We start from the raw sequence: 24,345 nt of genomic DNA, 5'->3' as shown, positions 1-24,345 counted from the left end.
AGATCAAACACTGATCAGGGCAGCATTTAGCTTCCAAATGCATTGGCATCACTAATCTTTCAGCTTCACTAGCAAAGTAATGTAGTAAAATAATGAATTTTGAAAACATTTAAGAAAGTAACTGTGAGCATTAATTAGGTCATGAGACATGAGTCAAGAGCAAAGCTCTCAAAAACATTTGGAATCCCCCAAGAGATGATAAACTTGGATAACAGTGCCGAAGATGACTCCTCCTGTGGAAAGACAGTGTGGTTCAGGCAGGGCTCCTTCCAACAAGCCTCCAACCAATTCTGAGCCACCACAAGGAGAACAGCAGCAAGGATGCTCAGTCTTGGCAACAAGATGCTCATTTCTGCAACCTCCAACCCACACACATCAGTAAATGTAAGCCAGTAAGAGAAACAGTGCTCTCAAAGCTCCCAGCAGCACTTTTACCCCATGGCAGCAGACAAGCCCAGTGTGATGCTGACTATAAGCCAGCACAGACCCATGTCCTGGTACCAACAGCACCATCTCTGCTGCAGTAGCCCATCCTTCATCTGTGCTTACCAGGCTGTGCTGAGTCACTTTGCCAGGTACTCTGGCATTTTATTGTCTAAAAAAAAATAAATCCAGAGCCAGACAGCTGGGCAGGTGTGCATTCCATACCATTTGTTTGTTATGTGTCTGGTAATTGTGCTCCCCCACTGTAGCAGAATGATCTTACCAAGGCCCTTCCTGCACCAGTTTCAGGACAGCAGCCCTTCACAAGTCAGGATCCAGCAGACCAATGCACCACAAAGAACACAGAGGAGTGAGAAGCCTGAAAGCCAAGCTGGGTGCCCAAGGTTGATAAGACAATCTGATTCAACCATGCAAATACCAGCAGCCAAGTAGAGCATATCTTGGAATTGGGAACGTCAAACCAGACATGTCACAGCAGAGAGCACTCTTCTAACAGCACCTGAAGTTCCTTCAACAGATGCACATTAGGTGAGCAAATGAATTAATCCCCAAGGAAAACAAAAAGAAAAAAAACCCACCAAAACAAACCAGAAAACTCACCCCCGAAAACAAAGAAACAGTCTCGGTTACTGAGATAAAGCCATTCAAAATCCACTCCTGTCTTTTGTGATTATAATCAGGCCAAAAAAATCTCTAAATGGAGTAGTCCACTCAGAGATGGCTGAAAGATACACATTGATTCAAGTACATCCCTCAGGATTACCCTAACTGCATCCTCTTTCCAGCTAATGGTGCCTATGCCAACTGTCCATTATATAGGGTCTCACAGAGCACCATATGCTAAAGCTAATCCAAAGTAAGCAGAAAAAAACATTTTGTTTCTTGAAAACTATGCATAAGCAAGAGAATACAATCAAGATGTCAGCTAAGGGAAATAATCTCTCAAAATAAGTGACGTCTCTAAAGGCTGTCAGCTCCTTTACATAAGCCACAGTTATTGAAGATATTCCATCCATACAGCTCTCAATTCCCAATGTGGAGTCCATCACTGAGAGATGAAGAGAATTGTGTTGCTCCACACTGCATATCCAAGTTTATGAGGGAGAGGGGAAGGAACTGAAAGTGGGTAAAAAAATGACCATGCTGGGTACAGTCAATGCTTAACTTGATGACAGATGTGAAGGTCCCCCTTTCTAGAATGCCAAGCCTGAGTGCACTGTCAGAGTTCCACAGTGACAACAGGCTGAAAAAAAACCCCTCACCCGATATAAAAAATTATTTAAAGTGGAAAGTGACTAAATTGTGTGGAATACTTAAATATTCAATGACATATTACAAGCAACATATCTGACTAAATGACACATGAAAGAATACTCCAAGAAAAATAATGCAGAGTTCTAATACAGCAAGAGATGGAAGAGATACTGGAGATCATCGAGAAAAAGCACTCTGTGGAACATTATTTTGTATAAACAGCTGCATTTACAACATGGACCAGGTCTCATATTCACACAACCAATCTGCCCCTGTTTTTGCCAGACAAAAACATGTGAGGATTTTTTAATAATGCACATCAGAAATGAGGAGATACACTCCACAGTAATAAAGGGAGTCCAGGTGTTAAAGAAAACCTTAAGATCTCCTCCTTTCTAAGACACTTTGTAATCACAGTCATATGCTTTGACTACACTGTTACCATGTCTGAGCTATGACAACTTTTTCCTGCGTGTGTTTGAACAATAATGACAGGCCTTAGTAATAATAATAGAAAAATAATCAGGTGTATTGTCTTTATTATGAGAGTGTAAGGGGTTTAAATGAAAGAAATATCTATTCTCTTGTAGAAAGAGGAATGTAGAAATGTAGTCTCTGCATGTCAGATCTAAGCATCAAAGACTAAATGCTTAAAAGTAGAATAATACGAACAGTTGAGAAATGCTATAGTGAGAACATAAATTCCACTCTAGTATTTGATTCAGTGATAATCCTCCAAAACCAGTTCTGCATCTGATAAATACAGGTTTAAGATCGAGTTGTTGACACATGGTAAGGAAATGAAACACATTCTCCCTATATGAAGTTCACATTTTTCTGGGTGAAACAAAGCACGGTTGTACCTCATGTCTCTAAGGCACATTTTAAAGCAATAAGGAGAACTGAAAGGCATCTACATGAAGCAGTTTTATCTGACGTGCTAAAAGGATCTGAGTTAAATAGCCTGACTGTCACATCCACTCTTAAGCCTTTGAAAAATAAGGAAATCCAATTTAAGATTTACACAACAAACCAAAGGCACACAGTTCCTTGGCATTACAGCTCTGCTTCACACACCTCACTGCAGAGGTGGGTTGGTTGCTCACTGAACCTCTTCAGTTGAAGCAAAATAAAAAGACCTTTAACAAAAATAAGTGAAGACAGAACTTTTGATTCACTAGAATATCACCAACTCTGATTAATAACAATCACAATAATAACATACGCTCCTTTAAGAAATTCTCCACTTTTAAAGAAGAAACAGAAACATTAGCAGGTCTGGCCAGTGGCAATGAAGGCACCCAGCTCATATTCTTCTGAATAGAACCCATCATTTAGCCATGTACCAGCCAACCAAGACTTTGTCCCTCAATTTTTTAAAAGCACATAATTCTAAATAATTATGTTGCTCAATGGTCCTGAGTACTACTGAACAGAAAATGCATCAAATGGAAAGCTAAATTTTGTAATTTAAAACATTCATACACATAAAAGAGGAGATGGAGGGAGAAAAAAAATACACGGTTTTTCAAAACAACATACAAAATTACATAGCAACAGTGTAAAAGCTTCTGAACAATTTCCTTTCCCTTGCCTCCAATGGAGGGTTTATTCCAGAGGGACAACCCTCAGCAGACAAAGCCTGCTTTTAAACATAGAAACACAGGAATTCCTATACTGGGTCAGATTAATAGTACATTTAGTTCAGTAACCTCTTATTTGACAGCAGCCAGAATCAGATGCTTTAGGGGAAGGATGAAGAAATCTCTAGGAGAGCAATTACAGAAAAAAACTTTCCCATAAAATTTCTTTCCAGCTCACATCATCTACTGGATGGCTTATGCCCTGTAACAGGAGATTTTCTTCTCTTCTTTTTGTTTGTTTTTGCTAGCCTAAATAATACAAATAGCACTAAATAATACCCCAAGCACTGTGGATATCTTCTCTATCTATGGCCCATATGTTTTTAATCCTCAAAATTGTTTGCCCTAGCAGAACTGAGAGTCACAGAGTTTCAACATCACCAGCTTGCTGTTTAAAATAATATCCTGCTCTGCTTTAAAACAACTCTCACGTTTTTCCTGGATGATCCTGTGTAGTTATAGTACCTAGTACACCACAGTAAAAGAAAAGTTAAGTGGATGTAACTCACCTTCTTCAAGAGTCCCTTCTGCTCTGCTTTCCTCAACACACTTTACTGCAGTGACTCTTAAGAAAGCAGCCTGGAAAAGGCAGAAATGCCTTCAAAATTCCTTCCCCCCACACCAAATGTTTCAGGTTTCCTTCAGGACAAATATTAGTTCCTTTGTCAAATTTACTTGTTCACGTTAATTGCTAGTATACACTTCTTCAAATGTCACCCTTCCTAGTTAACAACTTCCTTAGATTTCAGTGCAAACATTTTTCAGGGCAGGAAAAAAAAAAAAAATCAATTCTTGAATAAGTCAAGAGTAGCAAGTCGTTTTTCTAATTAAGGCATTGACTTTCTACTAAGATTGTACTAGAATTATCTGTATAGTCACTTCTATGTTAAAACCCTATGTAAATATTAGTAAAGAAACAATTACATCAATTAATAGTAGCAGCTGACAGATAAACACTACCAAGAGGACTCCATTCTCTCCGGAGGCAAATACAATGCCAGATTCCAAAGGAAAGCAGAAGGGGAATAATATGGACCCAAGCTGTCCAAAACCTGTATTTGCATCTGCAAGTAAACACTTAAACTCTGTAAACACCAAGCCATTACCAGTCTGCTTGCCATGCTCTTAACTGGGCCACAGCAAACAGCTAATGAGGAAGCTCCATAGGAGCAGGGACACCCCGGCTCTTTGGCAGCCTGCCCCATCCACTGACCTCTGGTTGGCTTTAGGGTCACTTGGGATTCATCCATGCTGGCTGATGTCTGCCGGCTGTCTCCAGGATTTCTGGAGAAGGTTGAACATTTGCAATTTTTCCTAATATATTCACATTGTCTGTGTCCATATGTCTTCATCTGCAAGTCAGCTCAAGCATGGAAACGACTAGAGCGTGAGCAAGTATTAGACTAAATTATTTCAGCAACCACATCACCTTTGGTAGGCTGCCTTTTGCCAAACCAAAGCATCTGCAGAGCAGAAATGTAACTTCTAAATTTAAAAACTTTGCAAAAGAGTGCAGCAGTTCACACAGATCTGGACAGTGACAATCCTCCAAAAGTTATTGCTGTGAATAACACAAGCATAAGTGAATCAGTCATCTGAAATCACTTCTAACAGAATACCTCAACAAGGGAAGGCTACATGGGGTTATTTTTCTTCATTTTCATTTTTTAAACAAGTTTTTAAACTTTCACTTCAATAAAAATGAAAATTAAAAAACATTTATAAAACTCACACACAGTGTGAGTATCATACTTCAAGGCTGCTCAGCCTCATTTAAAATTACATTCTCCCATTCAGTTCCACCTATCTCTAGTCAAAGGACACAGCAGAAACACCAAGCAAGGGTCACTGCTTGAGACTTGGGATGAAAGAGGAATTGAATGCACAAAAACAGCTATGGATGGAGAGCTGGGAAGCCTCTCACTTGTATCCCCCTCATCTCTTACTGCAGGCCTTCCAAACAAATTCTGTGAAATGAAGCCATCACATGGGCAGATAAAAAACAGAACCAGGTTTGGATCCAGGGACCAGCTCATGCTCTCATGTGATCTGCTCCTTGCAACTCCTCACGGGTATAAAAAGCAAATACCATCACCTATCAGACAGAACAGGGGGAAAAATGCTCCTGATCTCAACACAGCTGCTCAAAGTGTCTTAAATACAAAGCAAGATGGAATAAAATGGATGCATTCAGGATTTTACGACTGTCACTGTAATGTTCTTCTTTATTATTCACAGGGCTTAGGAGATCCTTACCCCACCATCAAGGAGAGTCGGGGGCTCAAAATAACAGTCTTGCGTTATCATCAAAGTACAAAAAAAAAATTATGTATCAACCAGCTTAACTGGTACATCTCTATAAAGGGACAACGTTTAAGAAGTAAGTTCAAAAATATTAGAAACCACTTCTAAGCACTGTCAAGCTGACTGAAATCTTAAGAGTTGGGGGGAAAATAAAAAGGAAAGTGTTGTGACAAGTAATCTAAACAAATGTTAAAAGTGAAGTTTGACAAAGATGAAATATCTGCCAAACACCCAAAACATAAATGAAACTGCCATTCAGCCAGGGCCAAATAAAACAAGATGTAGCCAGGCAGTTTCTGACAGAACAGTAAGGGCATTGTTAGGTCTTCTTATAGGCCTCCTTTCTTTAGGCAAAAAAAAATACAGGAGGGTAAAAAAAAGCACACCACTATGTGGCAAAGTGTGCCTCCACTTCAGTGCACACCTCAGGCTCTCTGTTTATCTGTGAAAGAAAGGGGATGGGGGAGTTTATCCATGGTTTCTGCTGAGCGCTGGGGTGCTGCACATGCTGGAGGTTTCCAAGGACCAGAGCAGGAAGAGATGTTGAAAGACAACAGGGAAAATCCAGCAGGAGGAAGGAGAGAGTCTGGGGGAGTGGTAAGCATATCTGAAACATTTAGCAAGATTTTGAGCCTATTTGATTTCAAAGGCTAATTAGCATTTTGAATAAAGGTCCTCTTCACTAAACACATAAACACCTTATCCTTCCAGTGACTGCCAAAAATCAAAGGTTACCAAATGAACATATATAGGCCTTTAAACTTCTAACGAACAATAAAACTATTTTCCCCATAAATTTCCAAATAAAGAAGCATAATACAGCACAGAGATTACAATGCCAAAAAAAACCCAACCCAGAAAAACCCGACTAATAAACTCTGCAGGTTTTCTGAACAGTATTTTGATCTTTCCAGAAAGGAACAGTAAAAGCAGCATATTCTCCACTACAAGCTTCATTTTAGGATCAAAAGGATAGCAAATAGCAAAGCACATACATTTAATTAGCAGGGAGAATACAAAAGCCCATTAATGGAAAACAAAACACACTCTGGAAACAAGAATACACTATAAATGTTACAGACAGACACTAGTGTGTGTTCCTCAGTGCATGGCAACAGTTCAGGAGGAGTAACTTCTGAAAGCAGCACACTGACTTCCAGCTCACAGCTTTTCAGGATATTCACCCTTCTGTGACTGCTTAACATGATCTCCTCTATTTATAGTGAATTTTTTTGCAACTGTTATCATATGGTTATTAAAAGGAACAGGCAGAGTCACAGAAACACCACAGCAACCAACACCAGCAGCTGAATAAAAGACACTACTTCAGCACATGCTTTTGCTTGTAACTCGGGCAGCTTTGAGATTTTTGTTGGCAGCATCCTCTGCGCAGGTCAGGAGAGCCCAGGAGCAACGCTGGAAGTGTGGGCTGTGGCTGACCCAGGGCTGTAAGCCATAGTATGACCCCTACTTAAAGCAGCAGAGGTGTTGGTGCAGAGCATGCACTTCCACATCTGGTCTCCTGACCGCCCAAAGCAGCGCAGACACAGGGCAGTCAGGGCTCACACAGGGGGAACAATGGCAATTGTGCCCCAGCCCAGCTGCAGCCCACAAGCAGCAGGGTCCCTGCGATACACCAGGACCTCCCTCCCCTAAAGCACCCACCCAGTCACTGGAACTCTGCTGAGATGCAGATTCCTCGTGGCCACCTTCTGTGGGAGCAGCCCTGCAAGCCCATTCCGACTGCCCACACTAACTACAGCCAAGATACAGCACCCAGGCTTCCCATATTATCTCTGAGTGCACATATACACACAGCCATGCTGTTCTGTGAGAGGGTTTAGGTCCTCTCACACAAAGAATTCATCACTTCAGCCTCAGCCTGCGCCATAGCCATTCCCTCACACGTGTCCCATGTGTTTCTACACAGGCTGGTTGTAGTTGCAATACATCTTAACTGTACACATTAGAACTGGATTTTATACAAATTCATTTCTGCAGTTTCCAGTTCAGAACAGCCTTTAGTCAAACTTTAGAAGAAGTTCAGCTCTTTCCTATTATAAATACAGGTCACAATAATTTGAGGAAAGTGAAAATGTTTTCTGCTTTGTTTGCAGCAGGGAAATCCTTTTTACATTTCATTATGATAAAGATGATTATGGGCAAAAAATAGTATTTATTTTAAAATTTGTTGATTTAAGCTTTATTTTAAACATGCTAGCAAAAAAATTCCAGAAAAAACAACTTTATTTGACTTCAGTAGTTACAAAACTAACCTTTAAAACCATCATATGTCACCCATCACTAGTTTTACTGCTTCTAAAACATGAATACATTGTGACTGCTAGGGTCTGGAGTCTCAGATAGGAGGGGATGGACAGTGAGGTGAGCATACCTGCTGCTGCCAACCCATTCTGCTCCCAAGCAGCTGGTATGAAGCTGCTATGAGCCAAGGTTGCAAACACCAAGTGAAGTAATCCCTGCAATGGCAGCTTCTAAAAGCTCAAGAAAGGAATCCCAAGAAAAACTGAAATAAAAATAAAATTATATTCACTTCCCAACTTTAAGTTTTCCACATCTCCAGACCAGTTCTCATCAGTGGGCTATCTATAGGCACCATCCAGAGTGAGAGACCCATATGCAATGAGACCACCACAGCTCATGGGGTCAGTCAGGTGGAAACTCACAGAGCCAGAAATGGGAGGGTCACAAACCACAACTCCTTCAGAAAAGAACATTTCAGAAGCACCAGAAGACAATTCTAGTATGTTTTTTGTTTTTTTCCAGGTGTTGGTGAGGAAGGACATGAGTATACTACATAAGAGGTCCCCAAGGCTGCATCTCACCTCCATGACACTTGAAACTCTGGTAAACCAACAAATTTCAAGGCTTACTAGTCTCCCATTAAGATTTAAGGGCTTCCTAAGTGAAGAATTCCCACCCAGGGTTAGGCAAACATACACCTCTCAGTATCTTAAATCTGGGACTGGATTACATCCATCTCAGAGAAAAAGCAGCTCAAAAGTCCAGATAAAAAGGTTCAAGTGTACCTTTTTTGTTCTGCAATCTCAGCTTATTGCTTCTAGTCTACATGGGAAAAATAAATCCAGAGACCAAATTGCCTGTTTTGTATTTTAATTAAGTAAGTGCCTGGAAATAAGTTATAGGTTTTTTCCACTGCTTTCTCTTGCTAGCTGCCCAAACACAGGCTTTTCCACAACCTTGTCATGGATCAAGTTATTAATAAAATACAAACAAAAACCGTACTGGCATGTAAGCTAATTAAAATGTCTCTACCAATATCACCTTTGCTTCTCTTCTCAGATATGAATACATCCTCCTTTGACACAACCCCCCATATTCTGTAATCCCAGTGTCTCTCCAGCTATCTGTGGTTATTTTGCCATTACAGTATATGGTGTTTCAGAGAGGCTTTGACAGTGTCATTTCCTTACCCCACTCCCAAAGATGCACAGACTGAGTTCCATTCATTGTGGGAAAATTGTTCATGTCAAATTTACCCAATGCTCTCTGCAACAATTTGGTGTTATGAATGGCTATTGTTAGCCTGCTGCTGTTCACTCCTCAGAAAAGGGGGTTTGGGGGGTGTTTGGTTTTTTCATTGGTTGGTTTTGTAGCTTTTTTTTCAATAGTCTGCCAAAATAAAATATGTTTTCAACCCTTCAGTGTTGTAAATCCATGTTTAGTTGCTGTGTTGGTCTTGCTGGTATAGCAGTCCATACAGTGCCATGCTTTGAATCTTTGGCTGGAACAGAGTTGAGAACCTGCTGATGTTTTTGTTGTTGCTGAGCAGAGTTTGCATAGCAGCATGACCTCCTCTTGTGCCCACTCTGCCCTGCACCACTCCACTCCAGTGTATAGGCTGGAAGAGGGCATGGGACTGGGAGGGGACACAGCTGGGACAGCCAACCTGCACTGACCAAAGGGATACTCCAGACCACATCATGTTGTGCTTGGCAGTGGACACTCAAGGAACAAAGGAGAAAGGGGGAATGTTCATGGTCATGGTGTTTGTCTTCCCAAGCAGCTGCCATGTGTGCTGAGGCCGTGCTTCCCAGGAAGCAGCTGGATGTCTGCCTGCTGATTTGAAGTAGTGAATGAATTACTCTTTTTGCTTTGCTTCTGTGTAGAGCTCTTGTTGTCATGATTAAAATGTCATTATCTTGAGCCACAAATCTTCTCACCTTCCTTCTATTTTCTCTCCATCTCATGGGAGAATGCAGGAGTGAGCAGCCATAACTGGCAGTTAGCCAAGGATAACCCAACACAAGGCTACAACTGCCAATAATTTTCTTCTTGACCTCCTTCTTCATCTCCAGTTATCTTCTGTTTAATTAATCTAATTAAACCATATTAATTTAACAGATCAAAGAAATTCTTGACATAACAGCTGACTCAGTTAGCATCACTGCATGCTTGGAATCACAACAGATTTACACAAAGTCACTGGCTGAAGTTGGATGTCCTCCTTAGGCCACCCTCACTTTCTCTAATCCACAAAATAAAAGCAATGTTTTAATTTCTAATAATTATTTCAGGCAATCCAGGACATGACAACACAAAGAATATCAGAAGTGCAAGATCCCAGTTGATCCAGGTGGTAATAACTCAATCAAGCTGTGTTGGATGTGCGTGATGGACAGGCAGATGCCAGATGAATGACCCTGAAAAGCTGTAAAGTTGCTCATATCTTTGTCAAATGAGCACAAAGGCATTAATGAACCAAAATTACTTACTCAGGCCCTTCAGAGTTGTACATAACCACATAGTGCACAGGGGAGAGGGCGGCTGGATTGTATCTTCAGATCTGACAGTGATTTGCTAGTGACTTCAGGAAAGTCATTTGAACTCCATCTGACTCAATTTTTCCATTTGTGAAATGGAAATCAACATGCACTTCCATTTTAAGATAAGTGAAATACTCAAGGCTGGCGACATCATTAACTCTAAGTAACTAATAGCTATTAGTACCTGGTGTACACGATTGCCCCTCGAAGCGGCTTTCCTGGGAGTACGGGGGAACATGACTTACAGCTCAGCACAGATAACAACTTCATTTCAATAGCCATTCTGAAAAGGGCAATGTACATGCTCCTAAATGAATTCCACACCCCAAATCAATTCAGTGCCTAAGAAGAAAAAAAGTATCCGCTGGAAAATAAGACAACATATTCCAAGAAGGCTGTTTTATCTATCTGATATGTTTCCTGCATCTTGTGGTGATTTACTGTAATAGGTAATAACTAGTGTACATTATATCTAGTTTTTAATAACCACACTTCCATTATATTTCATTTCCCAAAGGGACTATTTGTGTTTTTTCATATCTTTTAACTGTAAAACTGTAAACTGCTGTAATCAAGTACTGCTTTCTCTTGTATTCTGGACATCCTCAGTTGATTATAATCACTGCCTGCTGAACTTACCTTCAAAATGTTAATCAGGAATCGAAATAAAAATTTATATTATTGCATTATGTACTGCCCCATTTATTCACTCTTCTCTTCTTAACACAGGAGACACAGAATACAAAGAAATATAAAACAGAAAAGGAGAAAAAAAAAAAGCAAAACAGAAAAGTAAAAGATTAAAAAAAACAAACAAAAAAGTATTAAAAAAGCAGGGGAGGAAAAAGGGGAAAGAACCCAACTCCAAAAACTGGCTTTACAGAAGATGAGAATTAGGGAAGACCATTAAAAAAAGTGAGAGCCTGTTGAACCTGGTGGCTGTAAAAGAGATGTAAGCTCTGAGAGTATGTTTTGAGGTAATTGCACAACATCCTCTTTAACTCTGGATAAAATACATAAAAAATAATTTTACAAGTATATTTTAAAATAGCACATCTGTATACGGTATACTAATTTTTGGAAGCTAGTGACTCAGTCCCACAACCACCTACCAGCAAGACCACATGAGGAGAATGTATTTTAGAAGGTGTCAACAAAAACAAGCATGTAAGTGTGTAAATTGACCTGGATTTTCCAAGACAAATACATATTTAGGAGAACTGATAGGTTCAGAAGGATGCCATGACTGAAAGTGTCACTGAATACTACCTGATAATATCCACAGTGACATTTTCAGCAGCCTCATACACAGCATTTCAGAGATTTCCAGGTTTTCAGCACCAAAACAATGCTGGATCGGGAAGATTTAAAACTCCTTTAACTTACACCCAGCACAGAGAATGCATGCATGCACACCCACAAATATTTGAGTTTTCTCTGCTCTAACACACAAAGCTAATTCTAAAAACTAACAAAACAAGCTCCAGTGTTGTTCATTACTTTGTCTTGATCAGTACAACCTAAAGGTTGGCTGTAACTGCATCCAGAAGAGCAAGGCACAACCATGGCCTTCTTGAAAGTAAAGACCTCCTGAGAAAATAGTTTTAGTGGAACACACAGAACGCAACCCTCTCGAAATCCTCTCTCCTTTAACTGGACACTGTCACCAGAAGTAACTAACATTTCTTAGCTTCCTTCAGAAGAAGAAAGGGATGAGCATTTGCAAGGAAGATTTGGGAAAACCGTACAAATGCAAAGTTGGGCAGATAAATTCAGCCAGTCAGAAAATTAAATCAATGAGCTAAAAGCATTATTAATTGAGACAAGTGAATATGGGCAGAGTCAAAGCTACTGACAAAGCAGATAAGATAAAGCAGACAAACCATTATCACCAAAAGTAAATAACATTGAATCAACCAGATATGATCAAAGGAGCATGTTCATAAGCACTGGTGATATTACTTCTGAATTTGATTTATTTTATCTTAAGTCACAGTGTATATCACTTAAGCAAGCCAGTTCCTTCCAGGTATCTTGCTAATATCCCTTAACAGAAACAAGACTGGATATCCAGACAGTAACAGATTAATTGAAAAGGCAAAAAAACCCCCTAGCTAGGTAGACAACCATTATTTTCTCAGTACAGCTAACAAATCTCCTACATACAGAAAAGGAAGAAGCCACTATCATCATATAGTCTGGCCAATCACAAACACAGGCATGTATTTACCTCCTGAACATGGATTAGCACCATTCCCTACTTATATAAAAGAAGAGACTTCAAATGGTGGCACGATCCTCACTTCCCCATTAAACTCTCTTTCCTTGCCCTCTCCCATTTATGGTTACAGCACACTGAATGTACAGCTGTAGAACTGATGCCCATGGAGCAGGGACCAGCCTGAAGCGCCTGCCTGTGCAGCAGCGTTGACTTTCTCCTGGTCTGACATGTCCAATACACCAAGTTTAGAACCCTGCTTCAAAAAGTGAGATCTGTATGAAAATTTTATCTAATGGGAACAACAATGTGGTAGGTAGTATTCTTCACTTTAACTACCAATTCAGACACATATTAGAGAGGACCATGGTTCTGATTTCAGGGTGAGTTCCCAACAGCTGCTGAGGATTTATGCTCAGTACTATTTATCATCTGCAAATGGGTTATCATACCCAACACTCCCAAACTGCACACTTGCATAACACTGTTGGGTCACCACTGTATTATATAGTCAGTTCCAACACTTTTAGTGAAGCTGAGCAAAACTGACTGAAAGAAGCTCATTCACAGTTCTGAACAACCTACAAGCCCAGTGGCAGTGTGCTCCCCACCAGGGATGTGGGTGCACTCTACTGTAATACAATCATCCGTCTTTTGTTTCTATGATTATAGATCCTAAAACCCTAAATAAAATAAATAAATAAAATTTAGAACTCCCCATAAAGTACCCTACAGAAGCAAAAGCACTGATAATAAGGTATTTATTGGATATGTTTAATTATCTAATTTTATTTTTACTACTCAATAATGTTTTCATGGAAATTAGAAAGGATACGAATTCCTGTCAGATCTGAAATTATTTGAAAAAATGTACAATATTCCACTAACATTTCTGTAAGTCTGAGAGTACAACTGGCAAACAATCTGCCCTGGCTTTGTGGCTTTCCTAACCAAAAAAAGACCATTAAAAAATGAGTGCTGCAAACTTCATAACTATGCTGTGTTTCTTGTCATGCTGGGATTAGTAATAGCAGTGCTATCAAATATTACTGTGCAATAAAACCTGTGGTTTGCATTTAGATTACATTTGATTTCTTCATGTGGAAAATGCATGCTCTAATTTTCCTCTTACAGTAAAATTGATAATACATAGAATACAACATCACAGCAGATGACACAGTCTACAAGGTAGGCATGACTTGTTTTATAGTCATAAAGCTTGTACTTCTGGCTGTGATTTTATGAGCCAAGCATACAAAAAAAAAGAGCACAAAAAAGATATTTATAAATAAAGGCATACAACAGTAAATAGGAAAGGAGACAAAGTTACAGAACAGATTGAGCCGGATATAATCAGAACCAAACAGCTTTCACAAAAACTGCAAACTTAGCACTTGGATACCTCACCAGTCAATAACGTAGGTACAGCAGCCTCCTATAACAAAAGAAGGCAATTCTAGGCAGGAAGAAAAGGAATGTAAATGGGACAGGCAGCATCCTCACCAGGCCAAAAAATAATAAAATAAAATTCTTTGACTATATTCTTATAAAGCTCACAATATCATAAATTAGCCCCTCACCTCCCCCTACCTCTCACAAAGTTGATATCATCTATCACTATTTTCATTGTAATAAGTAATCTTTCAAAGTATTAATTTCAGTAATATCTTTCACAGTATATTTCAGAGAAATATATTTCACAGTATATTTCAGAGAAGCTTCTATAAGCATCTAGGAACTTATTAGATAACAAAAGGGAGGTGTACACCGCACACGGTCTCCATGGGGACATTGCACATGGCAGAGGCTGTGAGCAGAGCACTTCCATCACAGAAAGGCAATGGGGAAGAATTATACAATAAAGAACAGAGAGTTCATTAGCATGTAAAAGCCATAGCCCTATATATACTGCCATATTTTTGTATGTCACTGCATTAACAAATTGCTGTTTATTAGCCATGATTTACTGAGTCGAGCACAACGGAACTGGGCACTAGCTGAGGCAAAGCAGCTGGATGCAAAACTAATGCAAACAGCTAAGAGGAGAGTGATGTCTTAACTGCTTCTCTGCATAGCTTGATCCACCAGCCAACAGATGAACTGATTACACACTGTAGCAAAAATTTCACCTTTTGCTACACTGCAGTAATTCCTGAATAAATACAAAACATGGTCAATCTTGACATGCTGAAATATGAAGAGCTGCAAAATGATTCCACACCTCCATCGAAGATGGTGCTGTCAGTATTTAGAGAAATTATCTTTTTACAATGCATTAATGTTCTTGTATTCAGGCTAACCATGAAAAATCACGAACTGCAAACATATTCCTTTTTAAATGTTTACATCCACTTCAAAGTACACATTTTTCTTATTACTACCACCACGCTCTCACTGCATTACCTTACTCTTACAAACTCACAGCTCTTTCCACTGCAGTCTCACTGTGGATGCACACCTCAATACAAAGAAACAAAATCCAGACTGCACAAAGACAATGATAACACCATGGTCAAAGCCCAGAAGCTTAATGGAAGCATGAATTCCCAACAGAGACCATCACCAGTTCATCTCCCCATGATGCTGAAGCCCAGACTTGCATCCCCTTGCTTGCTCGGGCTTTGCATCTGGCTTTAGAAGTGCCAGTACCAGGAGAAACACACTTTAACTACACATTATAAACAATATGCATTAATAGCTTATGGACTGTTACACTTCTTTGCTTTTTCCTTTTTATACGAAAGGGATTTTGCTCAGGGAGAAAAGAAAAAGAGGAATCAAATCTTCAGACTTTTTTGTTTTCTGGAAGAACCAAAAACTCCACAAACCTACAGAAGAAACATGCAAAATGCAGCAGTTCCTAGAGACTGCAGCAGATTAAGCTTCTTTACTGTTTTAGTAAAATTCTGAGTCCTTAGATTTCAAGTTCACATCAACCAAAATTAAAACTCACTGTAGATTATCAAGTTTCATGTATTTTTTCACTACCCTCATGCAAAATTTACTTTGGCACAGTACGGGAGTGCATTATTAATCAGCATAGGTTTGTTTAAAAAAGCAGACTCTATTCAGAGGTAAGACTGACTCCAAATCCAGGCTTTCTTTTCCACATGGAATGCAAGTGTATCAGATTTGGTATTTGATTTTTCAGCTCAGCTGTGAGGGACGAGCTGAACTTTGGAAAAAAAACAGAAGTACAGTCTACATGGTAACAGAAAAAGAAACCACAGTGTTTTACTTTTTTTTTTTGTGGTGGTTTCAGGTATCAAAGTGAAAATGTCAAATGTCTCTCACCACACCCATTACAGCAAAATCTCAGACCAGTTGAAGACAATGACGCTTTGCTATTGGCATTAAATGAATCCGGTCTCACCCACCCATGACCAAAAAAGACACAGCGTCATTTCAAAATCACAGTCACTTTCCTATCAACTTTTTGCAGTGTTTTTAGATTTATACATCCTCTTTTTATTCTCATATTGCAGTCAATTAGCAGCTATAACTAAGCAGATCTGTGCAGTTTTAGCATGAATTCTTTAAAATCGCTGATCTTTACAAGCTACTTTGATGAAAAGAGAGAATATTTACCAGCAACTATTAAGCATGAAGTTTGAGGAAACAGAAGAAGCTTGTAGGAGGATTTGCTAATGTAGTTTATTGCTGTTACTTTTCATATCTGAAAAGATACTGCCTCTGAAGTCTCTGACGAAAACGCAAATAGATATTCTCGGGAGACAGTACAAGCCAAATGCAAGCTACAAAATCAGATAACTTGCTCTTAAGGATTTCATCACATAAATCCACTGATATCTCAACTGTGTCACACTAATATACATTTAGAATCAGAATCTGAGTGTCCGGTGCTGCTGAAAAATAGAGATGTGGAGACACACAAGGATTTTCACAGCAGAAGTCTTCCCCATTAATATGTGCAGGAAATGCAAAGATGAAATCCCCCACAAGAAGACACAATACTACCTACCAGGCAGTGATAATCTCTCAGGGGTCACAATAGGCATGCTGTTGAAACAACTAGATGGAAAAAAAAGGCATCCATGCTTGAGTGATTCTGCAGAGCAATGTGCCTACACCTAACACAATGGAAAACCTATTCAAGAATAGCTAATCTTGTGAAACTACGACTGCAGAATGCTGTTAGAAGCAGTGAAAACTGAAAATCCTCTGAATTAAGTATTCACTGAGCAAGTTAAAGCTTTAGGTAGGCATCTCTCAACCCATCCATCCACATACCTGAGGGTGGCATCAATGTGATAAATTGAATTTAACATGCACCTGCACTTTACCTAGTAATCCATCCTCACCCTGGCTACTTCTAGCATTACAAATCTCCAAGGCACTTTGAAGAGCTGCCTTCTGCAAGGAAGAATTGCTCCTCAAAAGTGTATGGTCAAGAAGCCAGGAAAGATTTAGGTACAAATATACTGCTGTTGAATATCAGCATTGGGATATCACAGGATAGATACATTCTATACTGTGGATAGAAGTGGGATCTTTAAATTCCTAGGAAACAAGGTTTCTATAGGTTTTCAGGACCATTACTATTTCCAGGAGACAGAAATACAAGATTTCTAGAAGGAAAACTCATAGTTCAGTCACTAAGCAATAAGCAGCTTGGAGATGCATATCCACAGATGAGGATGGGGTCAGGTGGTGAAGCCCTCTAGGATAACATGCACAGCTACTCCTGGATCACTGACAGGCAAAACGATCATTCCTTAAGCCAGACAGACCCATCACATGCCTGCTCCCCTGAGAGCTGGGTCCACAGCTCAGAGGCCTTGACAAGGGGAACAGACTTCCATTGTTGAACTTCAAGAAAATCTAGTGTTCTGGAGGTGCAAATTAAAGTTGCAATAAATGCTCTGGGGAAATGCTCAAATTTTCCTCAAAATAGTGCAGCAGCTCATGGCATGGCAACTTAGGGAGAAACAAACACTCACTTCCCATCTCCAAACTGTGTGCTCTATGGCAGCTTGAAGATGTGCCTGGAGTAAAGCCAGAGGTCCACAGAAACCTCTATCCATGCCCAGAGTACTGAGTGCACCTCCTTCAGCAAATAGGAAAAATCTCTGCCTCAAGATGGGAGAAAGAAGGATGGAAGTGCAAAGGCCAGTTTATAATTATTTCCATTCTGGTTGGGCACCAGGACTGGACCCTAAATAAATTATGCCAGGATATATGCTCAGAGTTAGCTTCCCTTGCAGTTCTGCACAAACAGAAATCAGCAGGAGTCCAGAATGTAGAACAGCTTCCGAATCGGGTCATTAATCTGTACAAGCAGAAAAACCTACCCAAAAAACACATTAGCAGCCACTGCACTCCAGGTTACAAGGCTGAACTATCATGCAAATTGATACACATATCTTCCCTCCTCGAGCCATGGAGGAGGGCACAAGCAGCCTACAGGGGAGAGAGCACAGAAACCTAGGGATGTGTGTTCCTGGTGAGGAGCAATGGAACAGGACAGATTTATTCATCAGATTTAGTGATGATGATATGATTTTTATTTTTTTTTTCTGCAACAGCAATACAAGTTATTCAGAGATGGGCACATCCTGAAATGGCTTGGCTCTAGAAATATGTTCATTGCCACAAAAATCTTGCTAACTTCAGTGAGCATACAAAACCACAAGGGCAGAAGACAATTCAAGGTTTTAAGTAGACAGAGACACACAGATTAGTCACTAACATTTTTTTCCATCTACTTGTTTGATGATTTATCAATAAACTAAGCAATCTCCACCTGCTGTCCAGTCAATAGCTGATTAGTTAGATGATTCCCTGCAAGTCCTTCAGGAAGACAGAGTCTTGAAGTCTTGCTTTCAAGGACAGACCAGTAGTTTTTTCATAGTTTTACAGCATGCTATTCCTTAATAATAATGTAAATAAAGCAAAGTGAGGAGAGCTTCCCATTTGAAAGCTACTGTAAAATGCAGAAGGGACTTTACTTTGGGCTCAAACCAGAAATCTTTTTTTTTTTTTTCTTCTTTTTTAAAAATACCAATAATATTGCAGGTATGAGAAGATTTCACTATTCTAGTCCCTAGACAAAACTTAAAACTCACTTTCTAATATAACTACAAGCAGGACAGACCTAAGTGGGACAGAAAGCATATCTCTTGGACACAGTTTCTATCATAAAAACACCCATTATTTACATTAGCTCAGCAAAGAGCCACATACGAGGCAAGCCATGGAATGAAAACAGCCCTATGTTAATTATCTAAATTCATGACTAGATAACCACAAACAACATCTAAGTTAACACTGGCTGGCAGCTCTTCTGGAGGCTGCAGGAAAAAACAGGGACTAAGGAGAGTAGAGAAAAAAAGGACTGGCTGAGCAATGCACCTGCTTCCTTAAATCCCCTTCCCCTTTTGCACAGAAAAATTTGCAGAGTTATAACTCTTAAGTGCACATTAAACTTATGCCCTTCTACATTGACATGACTGTGAAGACGTTATGGTGGGTGTAAAACACTATACTACAATTTAGAATCATTTCTGCACTACCAGCTGGTGTAATAGAGCCCATGTGCAGTTAGGAATTTTTGTATTCCTATGTACGATAAACACACAATGATGAGTCTTGTTCAGAAACTATGTTTAAGTAAAAAGAAAAACACCTACTAATTTATATGTATATGTACATAATATACAAATTACAAAAAGTTATAAATACAAATACATATAAATATATATGGATACACATATAATTGGTACACATAGAGGTATAAAAAATACACTCACACACATATATCTATATGTATAAAAACCCTCTTGAGAACACAAATTGCCAAGCGTGTGTATTGGGATGACTCCTCTCCTACTCTCACCAGAAGCCCAGAATCAATTCTTGAGGTAATTGTAGTATAAGTTCTGCTTCACACCAGAAAAGAGTCAGTGAACAAAAGTTTGAACTGTTTCAAGCGAGCCTGAAAGATGCTTATTCACCAGAGTTTGAATCTGCTGCAAACGGCTCATTTAATTCAACCTCAGAGGCATTTGCTCTCCACTTTTCAACCTCAGAGAGCAGTAACCTAGCTAAGGAGGTTAGATGCAGTATCACCAGTTCAGATCAAAAAGATGCCAGTGAACAGCTGAGGCTTAAATTTATACCCAGCACAGTTACACAGACATGAAAACGAACAGTAGATGTAGTCAATTTCAGCTATATCATGTATTTTTTGCCTGTTCTTTAAGAATTTCAGGATGAAAAATATTAAACAAAATCTTGAAATTAAAATCAACCAGGGAAAAATTAATCTAGCTGCCAAGAAGAACTGACTAAGGCTCCATGACAAGCACAGATACATATTCAAAATTAACTTTAAAAAAGCTTCTAAATTCAACTAATGTGCTATAAAATGACAAACGCACATATTATATGAACCAATTATAAAACATTGCAGCAAGCATTAACTACATGCACAGATCTTATGAGCACCCTGGGAGCAGGGCAGTGGACTACATAAAGTCAAGCAATCTTGAAATCCACAGATATTGCATTTTCCCTGTATCAAAAGGGTGAGAGAGGTGTTCAGAAGGTTCTGACTTTTAGGTCTGAATGAGAGGAAAAAACACAGCAGATACTTAAGAGTATCTGTAGGTTTAGTCTCGATGCAGAATATTTACCAGAAAATTAAAACTACTGAAATCCTGCAATATCTGCTTTTGTCAGAGACTCACCCATTTCCAGAAAGATGACAACCATTTATAAATCCGTTTCCGCAAGAAAACTATAAAAATCCTTTGGATATGCAATGTTCGGTATTCAACATTTGCCACCAGCAGACACTGTTGTTAAACAAAATGGGAAGCAGCCCTCAAAGCATCCAGATAGAAAAGCGAATCGTAGCCTCCCTGTAAATCCTGCAAAAATACATCTCATTCACTTGTGTGGATCTCTTTATTGCAGTTGACATGGGCTTGCCCAGGGGACTAACTTGTTGTTCCATAAAGATCCTTAAATAGGCACTACTGATGAAACATTTAATCCAAGCCCTGGTATCAAATGGCTGCTATTGCCAGTGACAGTGATAGAAAAATCTATTTGCCAATTAAATAACTGCATGCAAAGCTATGACTGTTTATTATACCTTTTAACATAGTTCAGCTGGTTTGGATCATATCCAGTGAGCTTCATATTTTACAAAAACTGCATTCCATATAACTCATAAGTAACATGCTTTAAGCCTTCGTTTTTTAAATACACCCTTTCACTCATGTTGTTATGAAGTGTTTACTTGGGCAAGGGAATACTTTTTACACAGAAATGCCACTTATATCATTCAACTATGCATATATATTGCACTGGACCTCTCTCTGTTGATAATGAATTTATGATTTATGCTTAGAACAGATGACCGTATTTTAGTAGTTGGGGAAAAAAAGGAGCACTTTAAAAACTCGCTGTGTTTACTTTAAATGCTAAGAATGTACAAAAGCTATTCTTTTTTTGTAAAACTAAGGGAATACATTTTGATCCCACGAGTCTAATAAAACTCTGCATAAACATAACAATAGGGAAAGCTAAGATGAATAGTTGAGATGAACACTTCAGCCTGGACTTCATTCCAGTTGGACTTCCACCATGCCAGGAAACAAGAAAACAAGTGAAGGGGCAGTAATTAAAAGGATTTAAGATTAGTGGCAGCTTTGCAGCCACACGTGGAACACCACTAAAACAGGACACAGCACTCAGTTTGACAAGGCTGTAATTTAATAAAGTACCTAAAGTTGCTCAGAGAAGTCACCTTAGCTGAGAGCATCTTAAGCTTTTGCTCTGCTTGAAATAACTGGAGCTTAACATGTGCTTTGTGTCAAGCATGAATATACATCTCTGGGACATAGGCTGCATCTTTATTTCAACTTAGTATGAGAAAAAAGAAAATGTCATGCTAATATAAAAAGCAGTATTGAATAAAAATGGGACACAAGTACCGGAAATGGCAAAATATGTATCTGAAATTAATCCCTTTCCATGAATAGGAAAAAAGACAGACAAAGGTGAGTTTTTATTTCTCTTAATCACAGGAAAGTTAGGGTTTTTTCCCCTTGTTCTTAAAAAAATTACCAGATATAACTTAGTATCTTACTTCTATTCCCCAAATGCCATAAATTTAGTATAAACTAAGAAAAAAAATACTTTGTCAGGATAAGTTGTAGCTTTTATTGTACCAATGTCTGGAGAAAATGTTTCCATCTTTTAACAGATTATTGAAACAATGTATTATAATTTCTGGAAAGCACTATTTCAATTTTTACCATTTAAGCCTTATTCAAGGAAATAGTTTATGAATTTTAGTAAGTATTTCAAACTACATAGGCTGAAATTGTTAGGAATCGATAGGAAGGTTCATTGAAGACTTTTGTGAGGTAAAGAAATTATTTAAGTTTGCTGCTCTACCACAGCTTCATGAGAACACAAACTGTAGCATTATCTTTGACTGCATCAAACTTAGCCTCTAAAGTCAAAAACCCCAACTGTTTGTCTAGTAAATAAAGCTAATGTTGTCCTGACATATTACAATACCTCTCTTCCTATAGTTTATGGCTATTTATATGGGAAAAAGTCCAGACTGTCAGTGCTTAAAAACTGCATTTGAGCCTCTTTCTTGGTTTCTCCCTGCTGGGCAGAAATTTTTAATCACAAAAATACCTCCTGTAACTCCACCTCATATCCAGCTTGGATACACTCAAATTCGAGCACAATCGCTTTGTTGTACAAATACCTTCAGAGCAGTCACAACTGGAACGCATTAGGTTTGCATGTGAGCAGCACATTTTTGTGAAGGATTGGAGAAGGCAGCAGGACCTGCAGAAGCACTGAGACCCCAGTCCTGGTAACACAGGGGGTGAGCTTTACGGCGTGCAGGTGAGCACCACCTCTGAGAGCTTGCAGGTGCTCTCAGGTGCTTCCTCACCTGCACTGGACCACAGCCAGAACGCACGAGCTGCAGGGAAAAAACTATTCCTGAAAAAATGTAAAATGTGATTTAAAAAAAAAAAAACACACAACTTTTTTATTTTTGTTTTTGGTAGTTCTGAATGAGACATTTTTGTGACAAATATTCATTGAAATCTCACCTGACATTTTAGACTTTTTAGCACATTTCTTTTACCATCTCAGCTCTGACACACATTCAGCAAATGCTTTGGGCATTTCTTATCTGCTGCTTTCAGAGTTTCTCTCAGATCCACAGGAGCAATCACCAAAACTTTCATTTCATTTTCCTAGGATTCTGATCTCTAATGCTGACAATTACAATTATTTACTAGTGTATCAAGTATCTTTAAATGTGCCAAATCTATCTGAATAAATATACTTCAACACATAAACTATTCCTTTTTTATTTTTTTTTTGATGTATCACAATGAATACATTGGCTTTAACATCTATTCTCTTGATCAGTCATTTTGAGGTGGTCCACTTTTGTTTTCCTGACTTTCACAAACATGCTTGCAGCCAGTAAGAGACTCTTCACTATGATTAATGGCCTCCCATTGGGTATACAGAGAATTTCCCAGCCTGGTTCCCTTGAGAATGCTCCACTACATGGATTTCTACGCAAAGCTAGATTAAAAGAGGAGGAGCAATAGCTATAGTCCACCTACCCCACAGCCATCAATTATATATAGTTATAAATCAAAGTTTTCAGCCAGAACAAAGCCTAGTGTGGCAAACAAACAAGGGCGTTCACAGCAAATTGTTTTGAAGCAGAATAAAACTCTTGATAGAAACAATGGGGCAAGCAAAGGCACTGTCAATATCACTATAAAGTTCCGTTGATTTATTAAGAATTAGACACAGTGTATCCAATTACTGCTGAATTAACTTAAACAGAAAGCAGCAAGTGGAAAAATAAGCAAGGAGATGGATTTCGCTTTTGAAAGGGAAAAAATCGCGCAATTCTATATCATAGTTAATTGAAGACAGTAACGTGAATCATAAAGTATCTGTACTTTAACTCTCTGTATTTGTGTTTCTTGGCTTTTGGTTTTAAGCTCTCTCTTTCATGAAACACTGGTATGTCTATCTCATCCATATTTCATCTCCGGTCTGTTTGTTTTCCCGGCTATTTCTGCCTCCATGCCATAGATGATTTTGATCAGTTTGGATATTTTTAAATACCCTTCACGCACAATCTGCTTTCAAACAAGACAGTAGAAAAAAACACTAGGGGACATGGAGACAAAAGGCTGTTAGCATCGCTCCTCACATGTCTCTTCCCTTCTGGACAACGTGAATTATCTGCAGGGGGTTGGGCCCCTTTCTTTTCAGACATCGAAAATTCCATTTTTTGATACACAGCAGCTTTTGGAAAGCCAAAGAATATAGTAAAAACCAGACAAAATGAAAGTAAGCTAAAGCCAAAAAATTAGTTGATATTTGCTATTGCACCCAGTCCTCACTGCAGAACATTTTTCACATAGACTTTGTCTCTCTCTGAAGAAACAGATGCTTGTGAAGAGCATTCACTAATTTTCAGCAAGCGAAAAATTCATTTTTTACAACTCTGACTAAAGCTGTGCAGCCAAAAGCAAGAACCTTTAGGATTACTTCACATTTCCAAGAGATAAACCTCATCTGTCCCAGACCACATTTTCCCCAGTCCTTCCTTGTGCTACACTCCTCCAGCTTGCAGCAGGTA

At 39.0% G+C, this 24,345-nt stretch overlaps 1 protein-coding gene across 3 annotated transcripts in view; it reads right to left on the bottom strand.

The window, feature by feature from the left end:
• RARB (retinoic acid receptor beta) overlaps positions 1-24,345 on the bottom strand; it is a 319,504-nt gene that overhangs the window by 202,335 nt on the left and 92,824 nt on the right. Inside the window, exon 1 of one of the 3 annotated variants that reach the window (XM_033511908.1) lies at positions 20,381-20,495. The exons of the other annotated variants lie outside the window; for them this stretch is intronic. The gene's annotated coding sequence lies outside the window, so the exon portion shown is untranslated. Of the gene's footprint in view, positions 1-20,380; positions 20,496-24,345 lie in introns of those variants that run through there. 3 annotated transcript variants of the gene reach the window in all.

This window comes from Parus major, chromosome 2 (assembly GCF_001522545.3).
Source record: "Parus major isolate Abel chromosome 2, Parus_major1.1, whole genome shotgun sequence".
Classification (NCBI taxonomy): Eukaryota; Metazoa; Chordata; class Aves; order Passeriformes; family Paridae; genus Parus; species Parus major.
Note: the sequence above shows the minus strand (reverse complement) of the source record. Positions and strands in the feature narration are given on the sequence as shown.